The 22811-nt window shown below is 47.7% G+C and overlaps 3 pseudogenes; 1 reads left to right on the top strand and 2 right to left on the bottom strand.

Annotated features, from left to right (window-relative positions):
* Positions 1–737: 737 nt before the first annotated feature.
* On the bottom strand, positions 738–4145 carry LOC117189702 (annotated as a pseudogene).
* Positions 4146–4236: 91 nt separating this feature from the next.
* Positions 4237–8374, top strand: LOC117189700 (annotated as a pseudogene).
* An 82-nt stretch (positions 8375–8456) lies between these two features.
* On the bottom strand, positions 8457–10258 carry LOC117190407 (annotated as a pseudogene).
* Positions 10259–22811: the final 12553 nt, after the last annotated feature.

Here is a 22811-nt window from a genome sequence, read left to right as displayed (position 1 = left end):
TAGTGCAGTCAGAGCAGGTGTCAGTCACAAATCCTGAAAAATCTGCGACCGAACAAACCCTGACAAACGCATCTGATCTACAGGCTGAAGCATCGGCTATAGCACCAACTGCAACGCAAGTTTCAGAGCCTATCTTAACCACTTTCGGCACTGAGAATAGTGCCCGTGACTGTCCGGGAATGCAGGAATTTTAAAGATTATTGATTTTTCTCTTCTGCGGCTGCTGGTGAACAAGGTCACATCGCTCCAAGGAGCACACACACTCACCATTGTTGACGCAGGCCGTAAACACAATGGACGAGATGGTCAGGAGGAAGTAGGCGAGCGTGAGGAGCACTCGGCACATGGTTCAAGCCACCAGCTTCTATTTAATCTACGCTGGTGTTCCAAATGCTCCGCCAACAGTCGCTTGCATGTTTGTTGATATTTTATCGATATATCGATATGGGACCTTATATTATAAGGATGTGCCATATCATACATCAAACGTATCGCAGAAAACTAAATCCCAGGTTATCTGGCTCAATATGAGCCAGCCAGGAGAGCAACGCTTTGCATGTGTTTTATTTTCGGTGCGATATTTTTTTCGACGATTAGATTAATAGAAATATCTAGACTGTAAGTGCTTACCAAATCACAGACCCAATTGCCTATTATATTCCAAGAAGGAAGAGTACGCAAATATTTCACCGCTCCTTATTATTATTCCGATATATCGATATATTAAGGTTTTAAAATTGATACATTCGATATGGCAATATTAAAATTTATAAAATTTGATTTATCGATGTACGATATTTTTTAAAATTTACAATCCCAGTCGCTTGCTTATTATTTACATGCGTTGCCAGGACGAATGCCAGGCGAAGACGCAGTGGACGAGGACATGCGCAGTGGACTGTGGATAGGACTAGCTGAGACCAAAACCACTGCTTCTTTGGCCCCTTTAATAAACTCGATTACAAGCCCATTCGATAAATGGTGCGACAGGAAATTTTGAAATGGAAGCTGGAAAAAGGATTAAATAAAAAAATCTCAGTGATCAATAGAGGCGCAGATACTGCAGTGCCTGGCGACTCTGCATCGGATACAGGTCGCCTACGTTGTACATGAGATCGACGACGTGGGTGGAGCGCAGCATGCGCCCGGGCATAAACTGGAGGGTCTTCTTGTCGCAGTGAACATCCTTGTCGATCTCCAGCGGCATCGGCACCTCGTTGTACAGCATCCGGCCGTCGACACTGCGCTCCAGGGTGCAGGGCAGGCCGATCTGATCGGCCAGGGCCTTGAAGAGGATGGCGCGCTCAAACTGGCAGCCACTGTGCACCATGCCCAGGGGTATGAAGTTAGTGTGGTAGACGTAGCGCAGTTCCTGAAGGTGGCATCGCACCGCGTGGCGGGAACACTCCTCCGTCGAGTTGAGGTCGAGGATCTTGAGGTTATCGTTCATCACATTGTGCACGACTTCGGCAATGATCTTGATGCGCTTGGCCACGTTATCAAAATCGATGGCGCTGCGCACCTTTGGCGGATTCTCCACCAGGCCGTGCATCTGTGAATCATCAGATGGGACATGGTTAGCAGCTTATTAAGGATTAGATGGGATAGACCCACCATCAGAGTTTGATTAAGCGTCTCCAGATATTTGGGTAGATGGGGATCGGCAGGACGCTTGCAGTAGCACCAGGTATGATCACCGGCACCATCGGACATCGGAAGGCAGAACGACGGAACTCTCATCAGATCCGCCTCATCCGCCTTCAATCGGTCAAAATTGACCACCAGAACGGCCTCCAGAGAGCAATCGTTGCGTAGAATGTCCTGGAGAGTGCGGAAGTCGTCAAACTTTTCTGGACACATAAAAGTCCTTGCCGGCAGTAATGTCGGTGAAGGTTAGGCAGTTTCTAATGCAGAACTTCATCGTGGGGCACTTAGAGAGGATGCTCTCGATGGCCGGTCCCCAGGTGGACACGCAGTAGGCGTGTTTCTGGAACAGCATCAGGCTAAGATCGGGATTGGGATAGGAATATGATAATGCAGGGGGGGGTGAGAGTAGTTGGGAGCCGCTTACACTTCCAGAATGCCGCGATCTATGTAGGCGTCGATGAATTCGCTAAAGCGCGTGGTCTGCAGAATGAAGTTGGTCACAGCCGTCTTGACCAGATTAGAGAGCGACTTCAGAGCCCGCTTGATGGAGGACACAATGTAGTTCTCAAGCAGCACCTCACGAACATCCTGCTTATCGACGATGGTGCACAGGCAACGGAAGATGTTGTTCACGAGAATGGAATGGGCATAGGAGCGCTGTGGAAGTGGGTGAAAAATGCGTTATAGATGCCAAGACACCACAGAATGAGAGTGCTTCCTGAGACTGCCATTACCATCAAAAGTTGAGCAATTTGCTCGGTGAGCGGACGATGCTGGCCCAGGACTGTTCGGTACTCCTCGTTCTGGGCCAAACTCTCGACGATTACCAGCAGAGAGAGGATCAAATCAATGGAGAGAGTAGGCAGGCCCTGCTGAATGGTGGTGGTGAGGACGCCTGGAATGTCCAAGTCCGTCAGCTCTCCAGCCGTGTCGCGATAGGCTCCGGTCAGGAGGCGATTGATAAACTCGGCTGCCTGCTCCCGGGTCTTGATGATCACCTCCGGGGACTGGAAAATGGACACTAGCTTCTGCAGAGCCCCCTCATCAAACTCGGTCACAGTTCGACGCAGTGCGTCCGGATTATCGGCCATGCGGTTGAGCCCGAGGATCACGAAGGTGGCCGGTGCCGGGTCGTTCTCCATGAGGCAGCCGATGAACATGTCCGTGATCTCGGCAGTGTGCATCCTCACCAGATACTGCACGTACTTCGCAGTTTCCGCGAAGATGGATATGATGGTGCAGCGCAGCTCAAGGGACAGGATATCGATTTGGTCCTTCAGGTGCTCGACAATAAGGTCGAAGAGGTTATGCTCGAAGAACAGCTTGGTCATCTTCTCGGACCGGAGAGCCGTGGCCAGCACCTCAATGATCTCGACCGCATCCGGTCCTTGCAGATCTTCGCAAAATTCTTTGACCAGCTGCTCCAGGACATGGAAGCAGCGATGCAGCGGCTCAAACACACTCTGGTCGCTGAATCTCCCGGCCTCGATGGAGCTATGAATGGTGTCGGGATTCTCGGAGGTGGCAATCACTGCCTTGAACTTCTGCAAGAGCTCAAAGTTCTCCACAATTCCCTGGGCCACTTTGGGATCACGCAGGCACATGTTTAGCAGGTGCGAGAGATATTCTATGCAGAAATCGTCAGTTTCCTGCAGGTAGAAACTATAGGCCACCTCCAGGATGCCTTCAGTCGTCTCGGGCTCGAGCGTGTTCATGTCCGTGTTGTCCATTAAGGCGTTCATGAGGTACAAGGCGAAGCGTCGGATGATAACGTTCTCCGAATCAATGAAGATTTTCTTCTCCAGCAGCACTTCCAGCATTTTATGCTCCTTCAGCTCCAGTACATTCTAGTCCTGGCGCCGCGTAAAGTCCATTATGTGACTGAAGACGGTCAACAGGACGCATTCCTCCTTGGAGCTGAGCAGCAGCAGCGCCGTGTCCAAAGTCTTGACGAGGACATTAACCTCGGTGAATGACTTCTCCTCGGACTTTGTGCGGTCCGGGTAAATGGAGCGAGCTTCGTAAACTTTCTTCGTTACTGTTTGAGATGCCAAGCTTTTTTGGCACCTATGTGTTTCAAAAATGAAAAGAGATTTTGGGTTAAACTTATAATTCGTATTTAATCTTGGTGGCTTAGCGGAAGCCGATTGCTTGCTATTGCCAGATAAACTTTATGCGAGACCGATATGCAACCAATGCGCAGAGAGGTTAGCATAGAACTAAACTATTGCCGAAGTGGCGGCAGCAGATCAAAGTAGTTGCCGAAGTGGCGGCGGCAGAGAGCCCCTTTAGCGGGAGAGCGCAGCAGCTCTTCAGAACGTCAACGTTTTACAACATAGGCGGCTCTCTCTGCTCATACAATAATAATGTGAAAGTTACGGTTATTCTTCAGCGGCTGGCCCGAACAGTTACTTTAGACATTTTTGTTGAATATTTTGCTGCCGTGTTGTAACGAAATTTGTTTGTGTACTACATTTTTCTCACAGATCACTTTCTTTCTTTCATTTTTAAACAGTATGATTAGAAAGTAAACAAAAGTATAAATTGAAATACCCATTTTTTGTTAATTTTTTTAAATTCACAAGCGAATAGGTTGGAAAGAGGAATCAGATTAACGATGCGATATGTATCGATATATATGTAACATCCCTAGCATCAGTCTAAAATGCACTAATATTACCGCACGCGTAGCGTTCTTTTTGAAATTGACAAGCGAATGGGGGTGAAAAAGAAGAATGAGCAACAACGCTACGCTTGTTTGTGTTCCATCGTACACTCACGAAAATTTTACAAATTGTACAGTATAAAGTAATCGAGCAGTATTTAGTTAGTAAAAGCAAAACAAATCACGAAATGCCCAAACCAAAGGCAAAAGCGAAGCCAAAATCCAAAGCGGCGGCAGCAGCCGCATCAAAAAGGGAGGCGACCAAGAACAACAATGCCGTTTCGGCCGAAAAGGAAAACGAAATGGAGATCAGTGATCCGACCTCCGTTCCCATCCGGGAACAATGCAGAGGAGGCGCGGAATCCATGTACACAATAATGCGTCACGCGGAACTCAAGGAGTCACTCCACAAGCGCTACGAAAAGGAGCTGCAGCAACTGTACTCGAGGGTAAGGAACAGCGTCACTGGGACCCGCTGGCTAGCCAGCTGGCTCAGCCGATTAGAACTCGTCCAATCCAACTATGAATTGTCAATTGCCTTGCAGATGGGCCACCAAGAGTCTGAACACATTCATCAATGTGCTGAAGACTGTACTCGAGGCGGAGGAGAGCAACGAGAACGGTAACAAGGCCCTGTCCTTTTGCGCGAAATTCGTGACCAGCTTCGAGTCGGAGAAGACGCACCCCATGATGACTGAAACATTCCACTGGCTGTTGACTGTAAGGGTCTACTGTACTTTACCATTGAGATTCAATTGAATGCTTTTGTTTGTTTTTCCCAGACATATTCCAGCAGTCCGCACGTTCGCTATCGGATTTGCTACTTTGTGAATCTGATACTTGAGAAACTGGGACCCAATGCGGCACTCGACGACAAGCAGTGCGACGAGATTTTCGAGACTATGCTGGAGCGCGTGAAGGACGTGTCGGCCGGTGTGCGCAAGCAAGCAGTCCTGGCCATGCAGCGTCTCCAGATTCCGGACAATCCCGTCGATCCAGTTGTCTGCGCCTATCAGTTCCATCTGTCTGCGGATCCCTTGTCCAGCGTGCGCCAGTGCATTATCACCTGCATGGGCCGCAACTACATCACGGTGCCCTACATACTGCAGCGTCTGTGGGACGTGGATGAGAAGGTGCGCCGCCATACGTACGTCAACATGTGCAACTATCCAGTGCGCGCCTACAGGGTGGCGCAGCGCCTGACCCTCCTGGAGCAAGGTCTGAACGACAGCTCGGCCAACGTTAAAAAGACGGCGGTAAACATCATGCTTAAGGCCTGGATCGACTCCTACCAACAGAACTATGTGGCTCTGATAGCGGCCCTCAAGCTGGACTCCAGCGAGGAGGAGCTGATGCGTTTCCGGAGCGTGACCAAGCAAATGTTGCGTGAAATCTTTGAGCAGACCGACAATCAGCAACTGATGGCACAACTGCCCCTCGGTGACGACTGTGAGCTGAATCGATGTGTACCGCTGGAATGTCTCAACGTGGAGCTGTTGCTCTATTGGCAGTGCCTCGGCGACTATCTGGAGAGCACGCAGGCGGACGAAAGCGACCAGGTGCTGCCCGAACTGAGTGTCTTCTGCACCTATGTGAACAAGTGAGTTGAATGAGACCCAAACGAAATCCAAACAGTAAGTGATTGCTATCCATTGTAGGTTCTGTGAGAGCCAGAAACCGGACATGGACAAGTTCGCCCAGATAGAGTTCCAGAACATGCTGCTCTCGCTGGTGGAAATCCTGGACTCGTACGACCTGGGCGACGAGATTGGGCGTAGCAAAAATCTATTGAAGGACTGTCTGCTCGACCACAAGATCGTCCGCGTGCTCGTGCGTTGCATGGAGAAGCTGATCACCGACCTTAATGACCGGATGCAGTTCTTCATTGAGATCATCTACGAGACGTGTGACCTTAATACCAAGCAGAATGAGCTAGTACACGATCGCAATCTGATCAGTAAGTTGCTGGACGACTTGGACACGCCCTCGAAGATGAAGATATCCTCGTTGAAGGTGAAGATCTTAGAGCTGGAGGAACAGGAGGATTACTTTGGGCGCCAGAAGGAGTATATACAGGCTCTGTCCGTGAATAAGGAGAAGATGGCTGTCACAGAGGAGTACACGGAGCTGATCAAACCGCTGCTGGTGAAGCACGGCTTTCTGGACATGCCCGCCCGTCCGAAGCTCTCCAACCAGGAGCGTGTCCTGAAAGGCCTGTTCACCTCATACTATATGGTGGCCTCTCCGCATGTCCAGAAGCTCACTCCCAGCATATGTAAGCTGTACAAGTACTTCATTTGCCGGCATCTCCACTCCTCGGATGTGGACATCTTCGAATGGGCCATCAAATGCGGCAACGCCTACAGTATGTTCTATGAGGCATACACCGAGACGGTGTTCCGGGTTGTATACCATCAGTTCTACAATAGCAAGGAGGTCCGTCTGTGCGAGACCTCTGTCAGCTGTCTTCTCTGGCATCGACTATGTCGACAAGTTGAGCCGGAAGATAGGTGCTAGGGGGCTGGGGTCTAAGACGTCCAATCGCCGCCAGCTCTATACCGTGCAGGATACATACGACGGGGAGGAGGATGGCGATCAGACAGTGCAGAACAGCGAGCATAGCGTCGACATCATTATGGCGATGGGCCGCTATATGGAAATGGTGGTCGACAAGGGCGTGAGCCTGGCCATAGTGCGAGGCTTTTGTCGCTTGGTCCTGCGCGGTCACATCGACGATCGGCCCGAGGTGCTCGAGCAGCTGCTCAAACGCTACTTCAATCCCAACGCAGAGCCAATCATCAGCCAGGTCCTGGGCATGTTCTTTGAGAACCTTGCCCGCCTCAAGAAGCAGGCGCTTCTGCAACCCTGCCTTCTGCCCACTCTGTGGACCGTCATGAACTGCAGCTTCGACGCGCCGCTGAACGCCGTTCAGCCCGATTACGTGGTCAAGTTCTTCATCGATTTGACGATTCAGGAAGCCAGCTGCCCGAAGAGCAACATACACAACAGGATCGCTCTGAGCTTCCTGCACTACATACAGAACTATTTCACCGAGCGCAGGGAAATGTGTCGCCTGCTGGCCAAAGAGCTCACCAACCTCACTATTAACGTGCTCAACGGACAGGAAGTCAAGACTGAAATGTTGGAGATGGCAGCAAACTGATCACGGTGAGAACATTTTCTGAATATCCATTGCGGAAGCGCTGTATCATTCGTTTGGTTCGGTTTTCAGAGCGAACTAGAGCCGCGTTTGGTCAAGAACATTAAAGTCTTTAAGACGATGCTCGACGGTAGCTTTAATCCACCATCACGTGAGGCGCGCGACGATCTGGAAAGCGACGAGGAGTGCGACACTGCGACTGTGGCATCTAAAAAATGTAGTGCAGTCAGAGCAGGTGTCAGTCACAAATCCTGAAAAATCTGCGACCGAACAAACCCTGACAAACGCATCTGATCCACAGGCTGAAGCATCGGCTATAGCACCAACTGCAACGCAAGTTTCAGAGCCTATCTTAACCACTTTCGGCACTGAGAATCGTGCCCGTGACTGTCCGGGAATGCAGGAATTTTAAAGATTGTTGATTTTTCTCTTCTGCGGCTGCTGGTGAACAAGGTCACATCGCTCCAAGGAGCACACACACTCACCATTGTTGACGCAGGCCGTAAACACAATGGACGAGATGGTCAGGAGGAAGTAGGCGAGCGTGAGGAGCACTCGGCACATGGTTCAAGCCACCAGCTTCTATTTAATCTACGCTGGTGTTCCAAATTCTCCGCCAACAGTCGCTTGCATGTTTGTTGATATTTTATCGATATATCGATGTGGGACCTTATATTATAAGGATGTGCCATTTCATACATCAAACGTATCGCAGAAAACTAAATCGCAGGTTATCTGGCTCATTATGAGCCAGCCAGGAGAGCAACGCTTTGCATGTGTTTTATTTTCGGTGAGATATTTTTTTCGACGATTAGATTAATAGAAATATCTAGACTGTAAGTGCTTACCAAATCACAGACCCAATTGCCTATTATATTCCAAGAAGGAAGAGTACGCAAATATTTCACCGCTCCTTATTATTATTATTCCGATATATCGATATATTAATGTTTTAAAATTGATACATTCGATATGGCAATATTAAAATGTATAAAATTTGATTTATCGATGTACGATATTTTTTAAAATTTACAATCCCAGTCGCTTGCTTATTATTTACATGCGTTGCCAGGACGAATGCCAGGCGAAGGCGCAGTGGACGAGGACATGCGCAGTGGACTGTGGATAGGACTAGCTGAGACCAAAACCACTGCTTCTTTGGCCCCTTTAATAAACTCGATTACAAGCCCATTCGATAAATGATGCGACAGGAAATTTTGAAATGGAAGCTGGAAAAAGGATTAAATAAAAAAATCTCAGTGATCAATAGAGGCGCAGATACTGCAGTGCCTGGCGACTCTGCATCGGATACAGGTCGCCTACGTTGTACATGAGATCGACGACGTGGGTGGGGCGCAGCATGCGTCAGGGCATAAACTGGAGGGTCTTCTTGTCGCAGTGAACATCCTTGTCGATCTCCAGCGGCATCGGCACCTCGTTGTACAGCATCCGGCCGTCGACACTGCGCTCCAGGGTGCAGGGCAGGCCGATCTGATCGGCCAGGGCCTTGAAGAGGATGGCGCGCTCAAACTGGCAGCCACTGTGCACCATGCCCAGGGGTATGAAGTTAGTGTGGTAGACGTAGCGCAGTTCCTGAAGGTGGCATCGCACCGCGTGGCGGGAACACTCCTCCGTCGAGTTGAGGTCGAGGATCTTGAGGTTATCGTTCATCACATTGTGCACGACTTCGGCAATGATCATGATGCGCCTGGCCACGTTATCAAAATCGATGGCGCTGCGCACCTTTGGCGGATTCTCCACCAGGCCGTGCATCTGTGAATCATCAGATGGGACATGGTTAGCAGCTTATTAAGGATTAGATGGGATAGACCCACCATCAGAGTTTGATTAAGCGTCTCCAGATATTTGGGTAGATGGGGATCGGCAGGACGCTTGCAGTAGCACCAGGTATGATCACCGGCACCATCGGACATCGGAAGGCAGAACGACGGAACTCTCATCAGATCCGCCTCATCCGCCTCCAATCGGTCAAAATTGACCACCAGAACGGCCTCCAGAGAGCAATCGTTGCGTAGAATGTCCTGGAGAGTGCGGAAGTCGTCAAACTTTTTTCTGGACACATTAAAGTCCTTGCCGGCAGTAATGTCGGTGAAGGTTAGGCAGTTTCTAATGCAGAACTTCATCGTGGGGCACTTAGAGAGGATGCTCTCGATGGCCGGTCCCCAGGTGGACACGCAGAAGGCGTGTTTCTGGAACAGCATCAGGCTAAGATCGGGATTGGGATAGGAATATGATAATGCAGGGGGGGTGAGAGTAGTTGGGAGCCGCTTACACTTCCAGAATGCCGCGATCTATGTAGGCGTCGATGAATTCGCTAAAGCGCGTGGTCTGCAGAATGAAGTTGGTCACAGCCGTCTTGACCAGATTAGAGAGCGACTTCAGAGCCCGTTTGATGGAGGACACAATGTAGTTCTCAAGCAGCACCTCACGAACATCCTGCTTATCGACGATGGTGCACAGGCAACGGAAGATGTTGTTCACGAGAATGGAATGGGCATAGGAGCGCTGTGGAAGTGGGTGAAAAATGCGTTATAGATGCCAAGACACCACAGAATGAGAGTGCTTCCTGAGACTGCCATTACCATCAAAAGTTGAGCAATTTGCTCGGTGAGCGGACGATGCTGGCCCAGGACTGTTCGGTACTCCTCGTTCTGGGCCAAACTCTCGACGATTACCAGCAGAGAGAGGATCAAATCAATGGAGAGAGTAGGCAGGCCCTGCTGAATGGTGGTGGTGAGGACGCCTGGAATGTCCAAGCCTTCTGCCCACTCTGTGGACCGTCATGAACTGCAGCTTCGACGCGCCGCTGAACGCCGTTCAGCCCGATTACGTGGTCAAGTTCTTCATCGATTTGACGATTCAGGAAGCCAGCTCCCCGAAGAGCAACATACACAACAGGATAGCTCTGAGCTTCCTGCACTACATACAGAACTATTTCACCGAGCGCAGGGAAATGTGTCGCCTGCTGGGCAAAGAGCTCACCAACCTCACTATTAACGTGCTCAACGGACAGGAAGTCAAGACTGAAATGTTGGAGATGGCAGACAAACTGATCACGGTGAGAACATTTTCTGAATATCCATTGCGGAAGCGCTGTATCATTCGTTTGGTTCGATTTTCAGAGCGAACTACAGCCGCGTGTGGTCAAGAACATTAAAGTCTTGTAAAGCTTGGATCAGCCGAGAGAGCTAGTTCGCAGCGCCATCTAGTGGTCGGCACCGTAATGGCCGTGGCAGAGCATACACCCTCTATGGGCTAGGTTTGGGAGGTCACGAAAAGGGGCATAGGAAAGGGTGATAGATTTAACAGCCCAGATTGTCAACTTTCTCTGGCATTTCCCTTGTTCTATGAGAGGGCCCGAAGGTTCTAGCATGTTGAGGGGCTTGGCTTCGGTCTCTTCCCGTTTTGGCGCTCGACCCGAGCATTCGTTTTCTTTTATCAGAAAAAAAAAATATATTTTTTATCTAAGTGCTTCTGAAACGAGAAAGTCTCGAGTTAATCCGGCGTTAGTTTTTCCAAGCTAGGACCGGCTATTGGCGCAGTTTATACGGCAGAAGAGGAACGCCGTGTCGCCGCATTTTTATTACAATACCGACCCGGTTCAGCTTCACGGATCCAAAGACGCCGAGGCGTCGAGTAGATCGAGAGACCGAGGGACGCAAAAGAGGTCCAGAGGAGCAGCCGAAGCTGCGGTGGAAAATTTACATGCCCAAGTACCCGGGCACCAACGACGCTAGCGGGAGTTGAGTGGTTTTTGGAAGAAAAAAAAACTCCATCTTCTGGTTGGAGAGCGATCCAAGGAAGGGCTACATAGCGTAGACTGAGCGCAATCAAGAACAGTCTGAGATTTCGAGTGGCGGCGCGAGTGGTCGTCGAAAACGGCCCGATTGCGGAAGGTCGGGAAGAGATCGGGAAGGCAGAAATTTGAAAAGAATTAATATGTGTATTGTCGAGTGTTTTATGTTAATTTAAATAATTTTTTTTGTTAGTTTTTTTTTGAGAAAGACATCGGCAGTCGGCAAGGGGCGGCGCGAACGAGAAAAAGAAAAGGGGCGAGAAAGTTTTTTTTTGAATGTAATGAGTCGCTCAAAGTAAGTGTGGAGAGAGGAAAGTGGGGAATTTGTGAGTGAGTTTTTGTTGTGCTTTATGCCACTCCCTATCGGAGTTCTCGTTCCAGGTCCGATTCTCCTCCGGAAACGCTTTCGTCGGTGGACATGCGGATCTGCGGGTGAGTGTGAAAGAGAAATGTAAAAGACTCAACTCGAACGATTTGACTCGAGTCCCACTGAAAAAGTAAAGAGGAGAGGGACAAATACTTTATATGCTTCCCCCCTTACTGTTTCTATTTCTTCCCCCCTTTCGGTTTGGCCGTTGTTAATCTTTTTATATGTGAAATAATTATTCATTTTTGTTTATCACTATTATTAAGTCATTTTGAAATTCCATCTATTTTATCTGTTTTATGCGTACCTATTTTTGGGCTAGGTTTAGTTTTAGTTTAGAAATTTGTTTATGTAGGGTTCAATAAATTTTATAATGTTCTAGAATATAGTTTTTGTTTGCCTTCGGCTTGCCAGATGCCCCTGAGAGCCCCATGAGAACGCAGAGGGGTCATTCCGTGAAAATTGCGACCTAGGGATGGCCAAGGAAGGGAGGGTCAATCCGCTTCAACGAGATCGGAGGCGAGGAAAAGCGTTCGGGAACAGGTAGAAGAAAGAGCCAATTATGTGTTCAGTCGAATTTTAGGTCCAAATTAACTCTCGTCGTAGCACGCACAGATTATAACCTTGTAATAATGAGAATAGGCATTAAGTGAGAGGAGGGCAAGATCACCACCCCACCTAGCCGACGAGCCTCCCAGCCGGGAATATCTGCGTGCCCCCTTCTCTCACTCCCCGACACCTGCCAAGTTCGTTACAGTTATAAGTAATTATTAATTTCATTATTATAAAGTTAGTGGCGGCCAACAATGGGACCCAAAATAATTGGTAGAACCGCATCTCGATGTGGTCAACAATATCGCAGGAACACACATCAAAAACACTTTCGATTTTTCTGGCAAACTAGATACTATGTAGTGAGCTTGAGAAGAGAAGCATATACGTTTGTCCGCTTTTATTCTCAAACTACGGTTGCTGCAGCATCTGGGCCAGAATAACGAGCTTCACAGTCAGCTAAATTTTGCAAATCAGTCGCATAGGAGTTATTGTTGAGAAGTTGCTAGCAGCGATCGACAAGCCACGGCTGACGTCGTAGAGCTTAGTAGGCGATTAAATACCCTACAGTAATGGAGTCCGTAGCCCAACTAGTTAGACGTTTGGAAAAGCAGGGAAGAAGTCTTTAGATAAGTCTACCCTGACCACGGATAACAAGTTTTGGCAAAGACCCATCCACTTTCAGCAATAGTATGCGGCAGAGCTAGCCATCAAACGCTTGGAAAGACAGAACAATCTCTTTATAAAGAGTTTGCCTGGCCACGGGTGATGGAAAACCAGCATACCTGTCCGCAGAAGCAAGAGTGCGAAGGAGAGTAAAGAAGACGAAACTGATTAGCTTCGATTTACTCGCACTTTAGCTTGCAGTCGTTGTTTTTGTCTTGCGGATCGGCGCGCCAAAGCAACAAAACGTTTGGTTGTTGCGAGGGCTGATTAGCACTGCACAAGTAGCGGTAAATTATGTTTGTTCTTTCTTCTCACACCAGTTCCAATAAGATTTTTTTTTCAGGGGAACTAAGCTATGCTTGAAGGCAAATAAATGTTTTTGTATTTCTTTATATATTGCGGTTTTTACAAGATATTATTTTTTATTTATAATTTTTTTTATGTTTTGTTTTCAACAATAAACGCGTCTCAATTCCTCAAGCGGCAAACAAAAAAAAAAAGTGTCACAATCGAAGGTGTTAGGAGAGAACAAGGGTGATAAAACGCGGAACAGCTGGTTCAGTTGAGATAGGTCATTGACCGGCAGAGAGTTGTGAGCGCTGAAGAAGGAAAGGCTAGTTGAAGTACCGAAGGGAATTGAGCGGGTCAGCTGTTTTGAGTCTCGAATCGTTAAATCTCGTTGATAGTGAGTGACAGAGTAAGCGGAAGTTAGCAGTTGGAGATAAAGGGAACGTATTAATAATGGAGGGAGAACCTGTAGATCCGTCCGTCTGCATTCTGTGTGGAGAAGAGTTTGGATCTCAGCAGTTATACAAGACCAGGTGTGGCCACGAATTTCATAAAGCTTGCATAGTGCCATATTCGAGGGAAAATGCCAAATGTCCTAGGTGTGGAAGAGTCACTTTTGACTTGCAAGGCGGCGCATCGGGCTCGGGCATGCAAACCGCCAAACAGCAGGCAGGAGGCAAAGAAAAAGCTTCAGGCACCCCAGCGGCGGGAGCACCCGTTAATAACCCAGGGTCGGCTCCAGTGGATAGCGGGAATATAGGGATCATGATTACCCAAGCAGTGCGGGCCATGCAAAACGACCTTTTATCCCAGTTGTCGGAGCAGATGGCGCAAATAATACAAACCAATGTCGCTGCTCATCTTCAACTGACTGGCCGAGATCATCATACTCGAAACTTAGCTCAGGACCATAGTTCGCAGGGTCAGGAAGCAGGCGGAGGCCGAGAATCGACAGGATTTTACAGAGAGGGCAGAGACACTCCTAGAAGTATAGCTTCCGACCTGTCCCAAAGGCCGGACAAGGTCGTACACATTATGAATGGTTGGAAGCTACGATTTAGCGGGAATGCGGAAGGAATTAGCGTTGATAATTTTATCTAAAGAGTAGAAGCTCTTACCCATTCAACGCTGGAAAGCAACTTCGCGGTGCTATGTAGCAACGCTAGCATCCTCTTTGACGGAAAGGCTCGTGAATTCTTTTGGAGGTTTCATAAGTCAGTGGTAGTTGTACGATGGGACTTGCTTTGTCAGGCATTAAGGAAACAGTTCCGAGACACTCGCACGGATGTGGACATTCGAGAAGCGATCAGGGACCGGAAGCAAAAAGAAAAGGAAGGGTTCGATGCTTTTTATGACGCCATAGTTCAGCTAATGGATAGTTTAGAGTCTCCCTTGTCAGAAAAGTCTGTGGTAGACATACTGCGAAGGAATTTGAGGCCCGAAGTAAGGCACGAGTTGCTCAATATAAACATAACTTCGGTTGGGGAGCTCAGGGAAATATGCAGACGAAGAGAGAGTTTCCTGGATGACGTGAGACGGAATTATGGTTATCAAAAGAGTGTCCCTTTCCGTAGGCAAGTGGCTGAGTTGGTGGAGGAGCACATGTCTGATAACGCAACGGAGTTTTCCGAAGGGGAGGGCGAAGGCGAAATAGGAGCGTTGGCCTTGGTATGTTGGAACTGCCATAAGGAAGGACATCGGTACCAGGATTGCGAATCCAAACGCAAGATCTTTTGCTATGGGTGTGGCATTCCAAACATTTACAAACCAGCTTGTGAAAAATGTCAGAAAAAAAACGGCAGGGCGAGCACACAGCCTCGTCAGCTTCAAAGTGTGCGTCGCCAAAAATCCGCGAACCCAGACGCCAGCCAGTAGAAAAGCAACACCAGGCAGTTATAGATACAACCATTCCAGTCCAGTCCGTCAGTAGTGTAGCAACAAATTTATGGCACAATTTCATTAATTCTCATTCAGATGCAGAGGCTGCAGAAACACTGTTCCGTCGTAAATCCAATTCAAGACACTCCAAACGGATGAGATCATTTTGGAAGGCAGCTAAATCAATAAATGCGATTAGGTACAAAGAGCTAGATAAACGTCCGTACGCAGAGGTAAACATTTTTGAGCGGCCAGTGCTTGGGTTGTTAGATACGGGGGCAGCGATGAGTGTAGTTGGTGGGAATTTGGCTAAACAAATAATCACCAGTAGGATTCCATTTAAACGGGGAATCTCAGTTGCTCATACTGCAGATGGCAAGCGGCAGGAGGTTCTGGGGCGATTGAGAACTCCAGTCACCTATGATAAGGTTGTAAAGGACTTGGAACTACATATCACTCCGTCGCTTAGCCAGGACTTATATTTAGGAATCGATTTTTGGTCCACGTTCAATTTATTACCTCCGGAGATGCAGGTAGTAGAAATTTGTCAGGAATCGCATGAACTAACTCTAAGCCAGAAAGAGGATTTGCAGAAGGTTGTGTCGGGATTTCCATCCTTTGCAGTCTCTGGTTTGGGTAGAACATCGGTTTTGTCGCACTCGATCGATGCAGGAGATGCCAAGCCCGTAAAACAACGGCATTTTCCCGTGTCACCAGCAGTGGAGAAATTGCTGTATTCTGAAGTGGACAGGATGCTCAAATTAGGAGTTATTGAGGAATCTGATAGCGCCTGGTCCTCTCCAGTTGTGCTAGTCCAGAAACCGGGAAAGGTTAGACTTTGCCTAGACAGCCGGAAGGTCAATGCCGTTACACGAAAGGATGCCTATCCGTTGCCGCAAATAGACGGTATACTAAGTCGCCTCCCCAGAGCAATGTTCATCTCAAGTCTGGATCTCAAGGATGCCTATTGGCAGATACCCTTGGATCCGGAGTCTCGGGACAAAACTGCTTTCACAATTCCGGGTAAACCTTTATATCAGTTCAAGGTCATGCCGTTCGGTCTCACCAACGCGTCGCAAACCATGACCAGATTGATGGACAAGGTGATCCCGGCGGAACTTCGCAATGAAGTCTTCGTCTACTTGGATGACTTGTTAATCGTTTCCGATAGCTTTGAGTCGCATCTAAAGGTATTGAGAGTTGTAGCGCAGCATGTTCGATTGGCCGGATTAACGCTTAACGTGGAAAAGAGCAAATTCTGTATGCGTTCGGTGAAGTATCTTGGTCATATCGTCGGGGAGGGTGTCATTCGAACGGATCCCGGGAAAATTTCGGCCATGATGGACTTTCCAGTACCGAACTCTCTGAAAGCCTTACGGAGATTCCTTGGAATGGTTGGATGGTATCGTAAATTTATAGCAAATTTTGCGTCGATAGCTTCCCCTCTCACTGACTTGCTGAAACCTAAGTGCAGATTTGTCATGACACCAGAAGGACGTACAGCGTTCGAGGAACTTAAAAAATTGTTGTGCTCTGCGCCAGTTCTTCGCAGTCCGGATTTCAACCAGCCGTTCTTTGTGCATTGCGATGCCAGCAAATCAGGAGTTGGAGGCGTCTTGGTTCAAAAGACTCCAGAGGGAGACGAATTTCCGATAGCTTTTGTGTCGAAAAAACTTAATAAGGCGCAAAGAAATTATTCTGTGACCGAGCAAGAGTGTCTGGCGGCAATCGTTTGCATCAACCGTTTCAGAGCCTACATTGAAGGACATGATTTTACGGTTATCACCGATCATGCATCTCTGAAATGGCTCATGACTCAGACGGATCTACATTCGCGGCTAGCCCGATGGGCATTAAAGTTACAGGGCTTTAACTTCAAAATTGAACACCGGAGTGGTCGCTTAAATGTTGTACCCGATGCCTTGTCCAGAGTCAATGAAGAAGATTTGGCGGCCGTGGATGGTGGTTATGGTCAAGCAGTTGATCTCGAGTCCCCAGCTTTTAAGTCCGCTGAGTATGTAGAACTGGCAAGCAGAATAAAAGCCAATGACGTTAACCTGCCGGATCTGAGGGTGGTCGAAGGTCTTTTGTACAGGAAGTGTGATTTCGCCACAGGGAGTATTCTTCATGATAATTTTATCTGGAAGTTATGGATCCCACAGAGTCTTATTCCAGAGGTATTAGCCAATGCTCACGACCATCCCTTAGCATCGCATGGGGGAGTTCATAAGACTTTAGAGCGAGTGCGACAGTTTCTCTATTGGCCAAGTTTAGTCAAAGATGTAAAAGCATATGTACTCGCGTGCGACACGTGCAAATCTACTAAAGCACCGAACTCTGTCCATCGACCCCCGATGGGAGTGGCACCTGAGTCGCAGAGGTTTTTCCAAAAGCTATACGTCGACTTTCTGGGCCCGTATCCACGCTCAAAAAGCGGGAACATTGGTATATTTATAGTGTTAGATCACTATTCAAAGTTCGTCTTTCTGAAAGCTGTTAAAAAACTAACGGCTGATCTTGTGATCAAGTATCTGCAGCAAGATCTGTTTCATACTTTTGGCTTTTCGGAGATCATTGTATCGGACAATGGCTCTCAATTTAAGTCGGAAGTTTTCCAGAAGTTTCTCAGGGCGCACAAGATATCACATACGGCCACAGCAGTATACTCTCCGCAGTCGAATGCGTCAGAGCGAGTAAACCGGTCGGTAATTGCCGCCATTCGCTCATACGTGAGGGCAGATCAGAAAAATTGGGACGAGGAGCTGAGCAGTATCTGTTGCGCATTGCGAACCGCGGTCCATTCCAGCCTCGGAACTTCGCCGTATTATATGGTATTTGGGCAACAGTTCGTTAGCTCCGGGGAAACATACAAAATTCTGAGATCTCTTCGATTGTTGGAGGATAAATCCCTAGTGTTTTCCAAGGAGGATTCGTTAGAGTTGGTACGTAGCAAGGCTTTAACGATAATGGAGAAGCAAAGGGCGAAAAACGAACGGATTTACAATTTGAGATCAAGGGAGATTTCGTATCAAGTGGGCCAAGAGGTGTTCAGAAAGAACTTCAAGCAGAGTAACTTCCAGGCTGGCTATAGTGCCAAACTGGGCCCAGCATATGTGAAGGCCAGAATACGCAAGAAAATAGGGAATGCTTACTATGAATTAGAGGATCTGCAAGGACGGTCTATTGGTCGATACCACGCGAAAGACTTAAAACAATAGCTGATCCGCGCAGTTTGGGATCCGACTTGTGTGATACCACTAAGTCAGATCTTCGGCGGGGGGTATTTGTAACGCTTGGATCAGCCGAGAGAGCTAGTTCGCAGCGCCATCTAGTGGTCGGCACCGTAATGGCCGTGGCAGAGCATACACCCTCTATGGGCTAGGTTTGGGAGGTCACGAAAAGGGGCATAGGAAAGGGTGATAGATTTAACAGCCCAGATTGTCAACTTTCTCTGGCATTTCCCTTGTTCTATGAGAGGGCCCGAAGGTTCTAGCATGTTGAGGGGCTTGGCTTCGGTCTCTTCCCGTTTTGGCGCTCGACCCGAGCATTCGTTTTCTTTTATCAGAAAAAAAAAATATATTTTTTATCTAAGTGCTTCTGAAACGAGAAAGTCTCGAGTTAATCCGGCGTTAGTTTTTCCAAGCTAGGACCGGCTATTGGCGCAGTTTATACGGCAGAAGAGGAACGCCGTGTCGCCGCATTTTTATTACAATACCGACCCGGTTCAGCTTCACGGATCCAAAGACGCCGAGGCGTCGAGTAGATCGAGAGACCGAGGGACGCAAAAGAGGTCCAGAGGAGCAGCCGAAGCTGCGGTGGAAAATTTACAGGCCCAAGTACCCGGGCACCAACGACGCTAGCGGGAGTTGAGTGGTTTTTGGAAGAAAAAAAAACTCCATCTTCTGGTTGGAGAGCGATCCAAGGAAGGGCTACATAGCGTAGACTGAGCGCCATCAAGAACAGTCTGAGATTTCGAGTGGCGGCGCGAGTGGTCGTCGAAAACGGCCCGATTGCGGAAGGTCGGGAAGAGATCGGGAAGGCAGAAATTTGAAAAGAATTAATATGTGTATTGTCGAGTGTTTTATGTTAATTTAAATAATTTTTTTTGTTAGTTTTTTTTTGAGAAAGACATCGGCAGTCGGCAAGGGGCGGCGCGAACGAGAAAAAGAAAAGGGGCGAGAAAGTTTTTTTTTGAATGTAATGAGTCGCTCAAAGTAAGTGTGGAGAGAGGAAAGTGGGGAATTTGTGAGTGAGTTTTTGTTGTGCTTTATGCCACTCCCTATCGGAGTTCTCGTTCCAGGTCCGATTCTCCTCCGGAAACGCTTTCGTCGGTGGACATGCGGATCTGCGGGTGAGTGTGAAAGAGAAATGTAAAAGACTCAACTCGAACGATTTGACTCGAGTCCCACTGAAAAAGTAAAGAGGAGAGGGACAAATACTTTATATGCTTCCCCCCTTACTGTTTCTATTTCTTCCCCCCTTTCGGTTTGGCCGTTGTTAATCTTTTTATATGTGAAATAATTATTCATTTTTGTTTATCACTATTATTAAGTCATTTTGAAATTCCATCTATTTTATCTGTTTTATGCGTACCTATTTTTGGGCTAGGTTTAGTTTTAGTTTAGAAATTTGTTTATGTAGGGTTCAATAAATTTTATAATGTTCTAGAATATAGTTTTTGTTTGCCTTCGGCTTGCCAGATGCCCCTGAGAGCCCCATGAGAACGCAGAGGGGTCATTCCGTGAAAATTGCGACCTAGGGATGGCCAAGGAAGGGAGGGTCAATCCGCTTCAACGAGATCGGAGGCGAGGAAAAGCGTTCGGGAACAGGTAGAAGAAAGAGCCAATTATGTGTTCAGTCGAATTTTAGGTCCAAATTAACTCTCGTCGTAGCACGCACAGATTATAACCTTGTAATAATGAGAATAGGCATTAAGTGAGAGGAGGGCAAGATCACCACCCCACCTAGCCGACGAGCCTCCCAGCCGGGAATATCTGCGTGCCCCCTTCTCTCACTCCCCGACACCTGCCAAGTTCGTTACAGTTATAAGTAATTATTAATTTCATTATTATAAAGTTAGTGGCGGCCAACAATGGGACCCAAAATAATTGGTAGAACCGCATCTCGATGTGGTCAACAATATCGCAGGAACACACATCAAAAACACTTTCGATTTTTCTGGCAAACTAGATACTATGTAGTGAGCTTGAGAAGAGAAGCATATACGTTTGTCCGCTTTTATTCTCAAACTACGGTTGCTGCAGCATCTGGGCCAGAATAACGAGCTTCACAGTCAGCTAAATTTTGCAAATCAGTCGCATAGGAGTTATTGTTGAGAAGTTGCTAGCAGCGATCGACAAGCCACGGCTGACGTCGTAGAGCTTAGTAGGCGATTAAATACCCTACAGTAATGGAGTCCGTAGCCCAACTAGTTAGACGTTTGGAAAAGCAGGGAAGAAGTCTTTAGATAAGTCTACCCTGACCACGGATAACAAGTTTTGGCAAAGACCCATCCACTTTCAGCAATAGTATGCGGCAGAGCTAGCCATCAAACGCTTGGAAAGACAGAACAATCTCTTTATAAAGAGTTTGCCTGGCCACGGGTGATGGAAAACCAGCATACCTGTCCGCAGAAGCAAGAGTGCGAAGGAGAGTAAAGAAGACGAAACTGATTAGCTTCGATTTACTCGCACTTTAGCTTGCAGTCGTTGTTTTTGTCTTGCGGATCGGCGCGCCAAAGCAACAAAACGTTTGGTTGTTGCGAGGGCTGATTAGCACTGCACAAGTAGCGGTAAATTATGTTTGTTCTTTCTTCTCACACCAGTTCCAATAAGATTTTTTTTTCAGGGGAACTAAGCTATGCTTGAAGGCAAATAAATGTTTTTGTATTTCTTTATATATTGCGGTTTTTACAAGATATTATTTTTTATTTATAATTTTTTTTATGTTTTGTTTTCAACAATAAACGCGTCTCAATTCCTCAAGCGGCAAACAAAAAAAAAAAGTGTCACAATCGAAGGTGTTAGGAGAGAACAAGGGTGATAAAACGCGGAACAGCTGGTTCAGTTGAGATAGGTCATTGACCGGCAGAGAGTTGTGAGCGCTGAAGAAGGAAAGGCTAGTTGAAGTACCGAAAGGAATTGAGCGGGTCAGCTGTTTTGAGTCTCGAATCGTTAAATCTCGTTGATAGTGAGTGACAGAGTAAGCGGAAGTTAGCAGTTGGAGATAAAGGGAACGTATTAATAATGGAGGGAGAACCTGTAGATCCGTCCGTCTGCATTCTGTGTGGAGAAGAGTTTGGATCTCAGCAGTTATACAAGACCAGGTGTGGCCACGAATTTCATAAAGCTTGCATAGTGCCATATTCGAGGGAAAATGCCAAATGTCCTAGGTGTGGAAGAGTCACTTTTGACTTGCAAGGCGGCGCATCGGGCTCGGGCATGCAAACCGCCAAACAGCAGGCAGGAGGCAAAGAAAAAGCTTCAGGCACCCCAGCGGCGGGAGCACCCGTTAATAACCCAGGGTCGGCTCCAGTGGATAGCGGGAATATAGGGATCATGATTACCCAAGCAGTGCGGGCCATGCAAAACGACCTTTTATCCCAGTTGTCGGAGCAGATGGCGCAAATAATACAAACCAATGTCGCTGCTCATCTTCAACTGACTGGCCGAGATCATCATACTCGAAACTTAGCTCAGGACCATAGTTCGCAGGGTCAGGAAGCAGGCGGAGGCCGAGAATCGACAGGATTTTACAGAGAGGGCAGAGACACTCCTAGAAGTATAGCTTCCGACCTGTCCCAAAGGCCGGACAAGGTCGTACACATTATGAATGGTTGGAAGCTACGATTTAGCGGGAATGCGGAAGGAATTAGCGTTGATAATTTTATCTAAAGAGTAGAAGCTCTTACCCATTCAACGCTGGAAAGCAACTTCGCGGTGCTATGTAGCAACGCTAGCATCCTCTTTGACGGAAAGGCTCGTGAATTCTTTTGGAGGTTTCATAAGTCAGTGGTAGTTGTACGATGGGACTTGCTTTGTCAGGCATTAAGGAAACAGTTCCGAGACACTCGCACGGATGTGGACATTCGAGAAGCGATCAGGGACCGGAAGCAAAAAGAAAAGGAAGGGTTCGATGCTTTTTATGACGCCATAGTTCAGCTAATGGATAGTTTAGAGTCTCCCTTGTCAGAAAAGTCTGTGGTAGACATACTGCGAAGGAATTTGAGGCCCGAAGTAAGGCACGAGTTGCTCAATATAAACATAACTTCGGTTGGGGAGCTCAGGGAAATATGCAGACGAAGAGAGAGTTTCCTGGATGACGTGAGACGGAATTATGGTTATCAAAAGAGTGTCCCTTTCCGTAGGCAAGTGGCTGAGTTGGTGGAGGAGCACATGTCTGATAACGCAACGGAGTTTTCCGAAGGGGAGGGCGAAGGCGAAATAGGAGCGTTGGCCTTGGTATGTTGGAACTGCCATAAGGAAGGACATCGGTACCAGGATTGCGAATCCAAACGCAAGATCTTTTGCTATGGGTGTGGCATTCCAAACATTTACAAACCAGCTTGTGAAAAATGTCAGAAAAAAAACGGCAGGGCGAGCACACAGCCTCGTCAGCTTCAAAGTGTGCGTCGCCAAAAATCCGCGAACCCAGACGCCAGCCAGTAGAAAAGCAACACCAGGCAGTTATAGATACAACCATTCCAGTCCAGTCCGTCAGTAGTGTAGCAACAAATTTATGGCACAATTTCATTAATTCTCATTCAGATGCA

Source organism: Drosophila miranda (assembly GCF_003369915.1).
Source record: "Drosophila miranda strain MSH22 chromosome Y unlocalized genomic scaffold, D.miranda_PacBio2.1 Contig_Y1_pilon, whole genome shotgun sequence".
Lineage (NCBI taxonomy): Eukaryota > Metazoa > Arthropoda > Insecta > Diptera > Drosophilidae > Drosophila > Drosophila miranda.
This window is presented reverse-complemented; position numbering and strand designations above follow the sequence as displayed.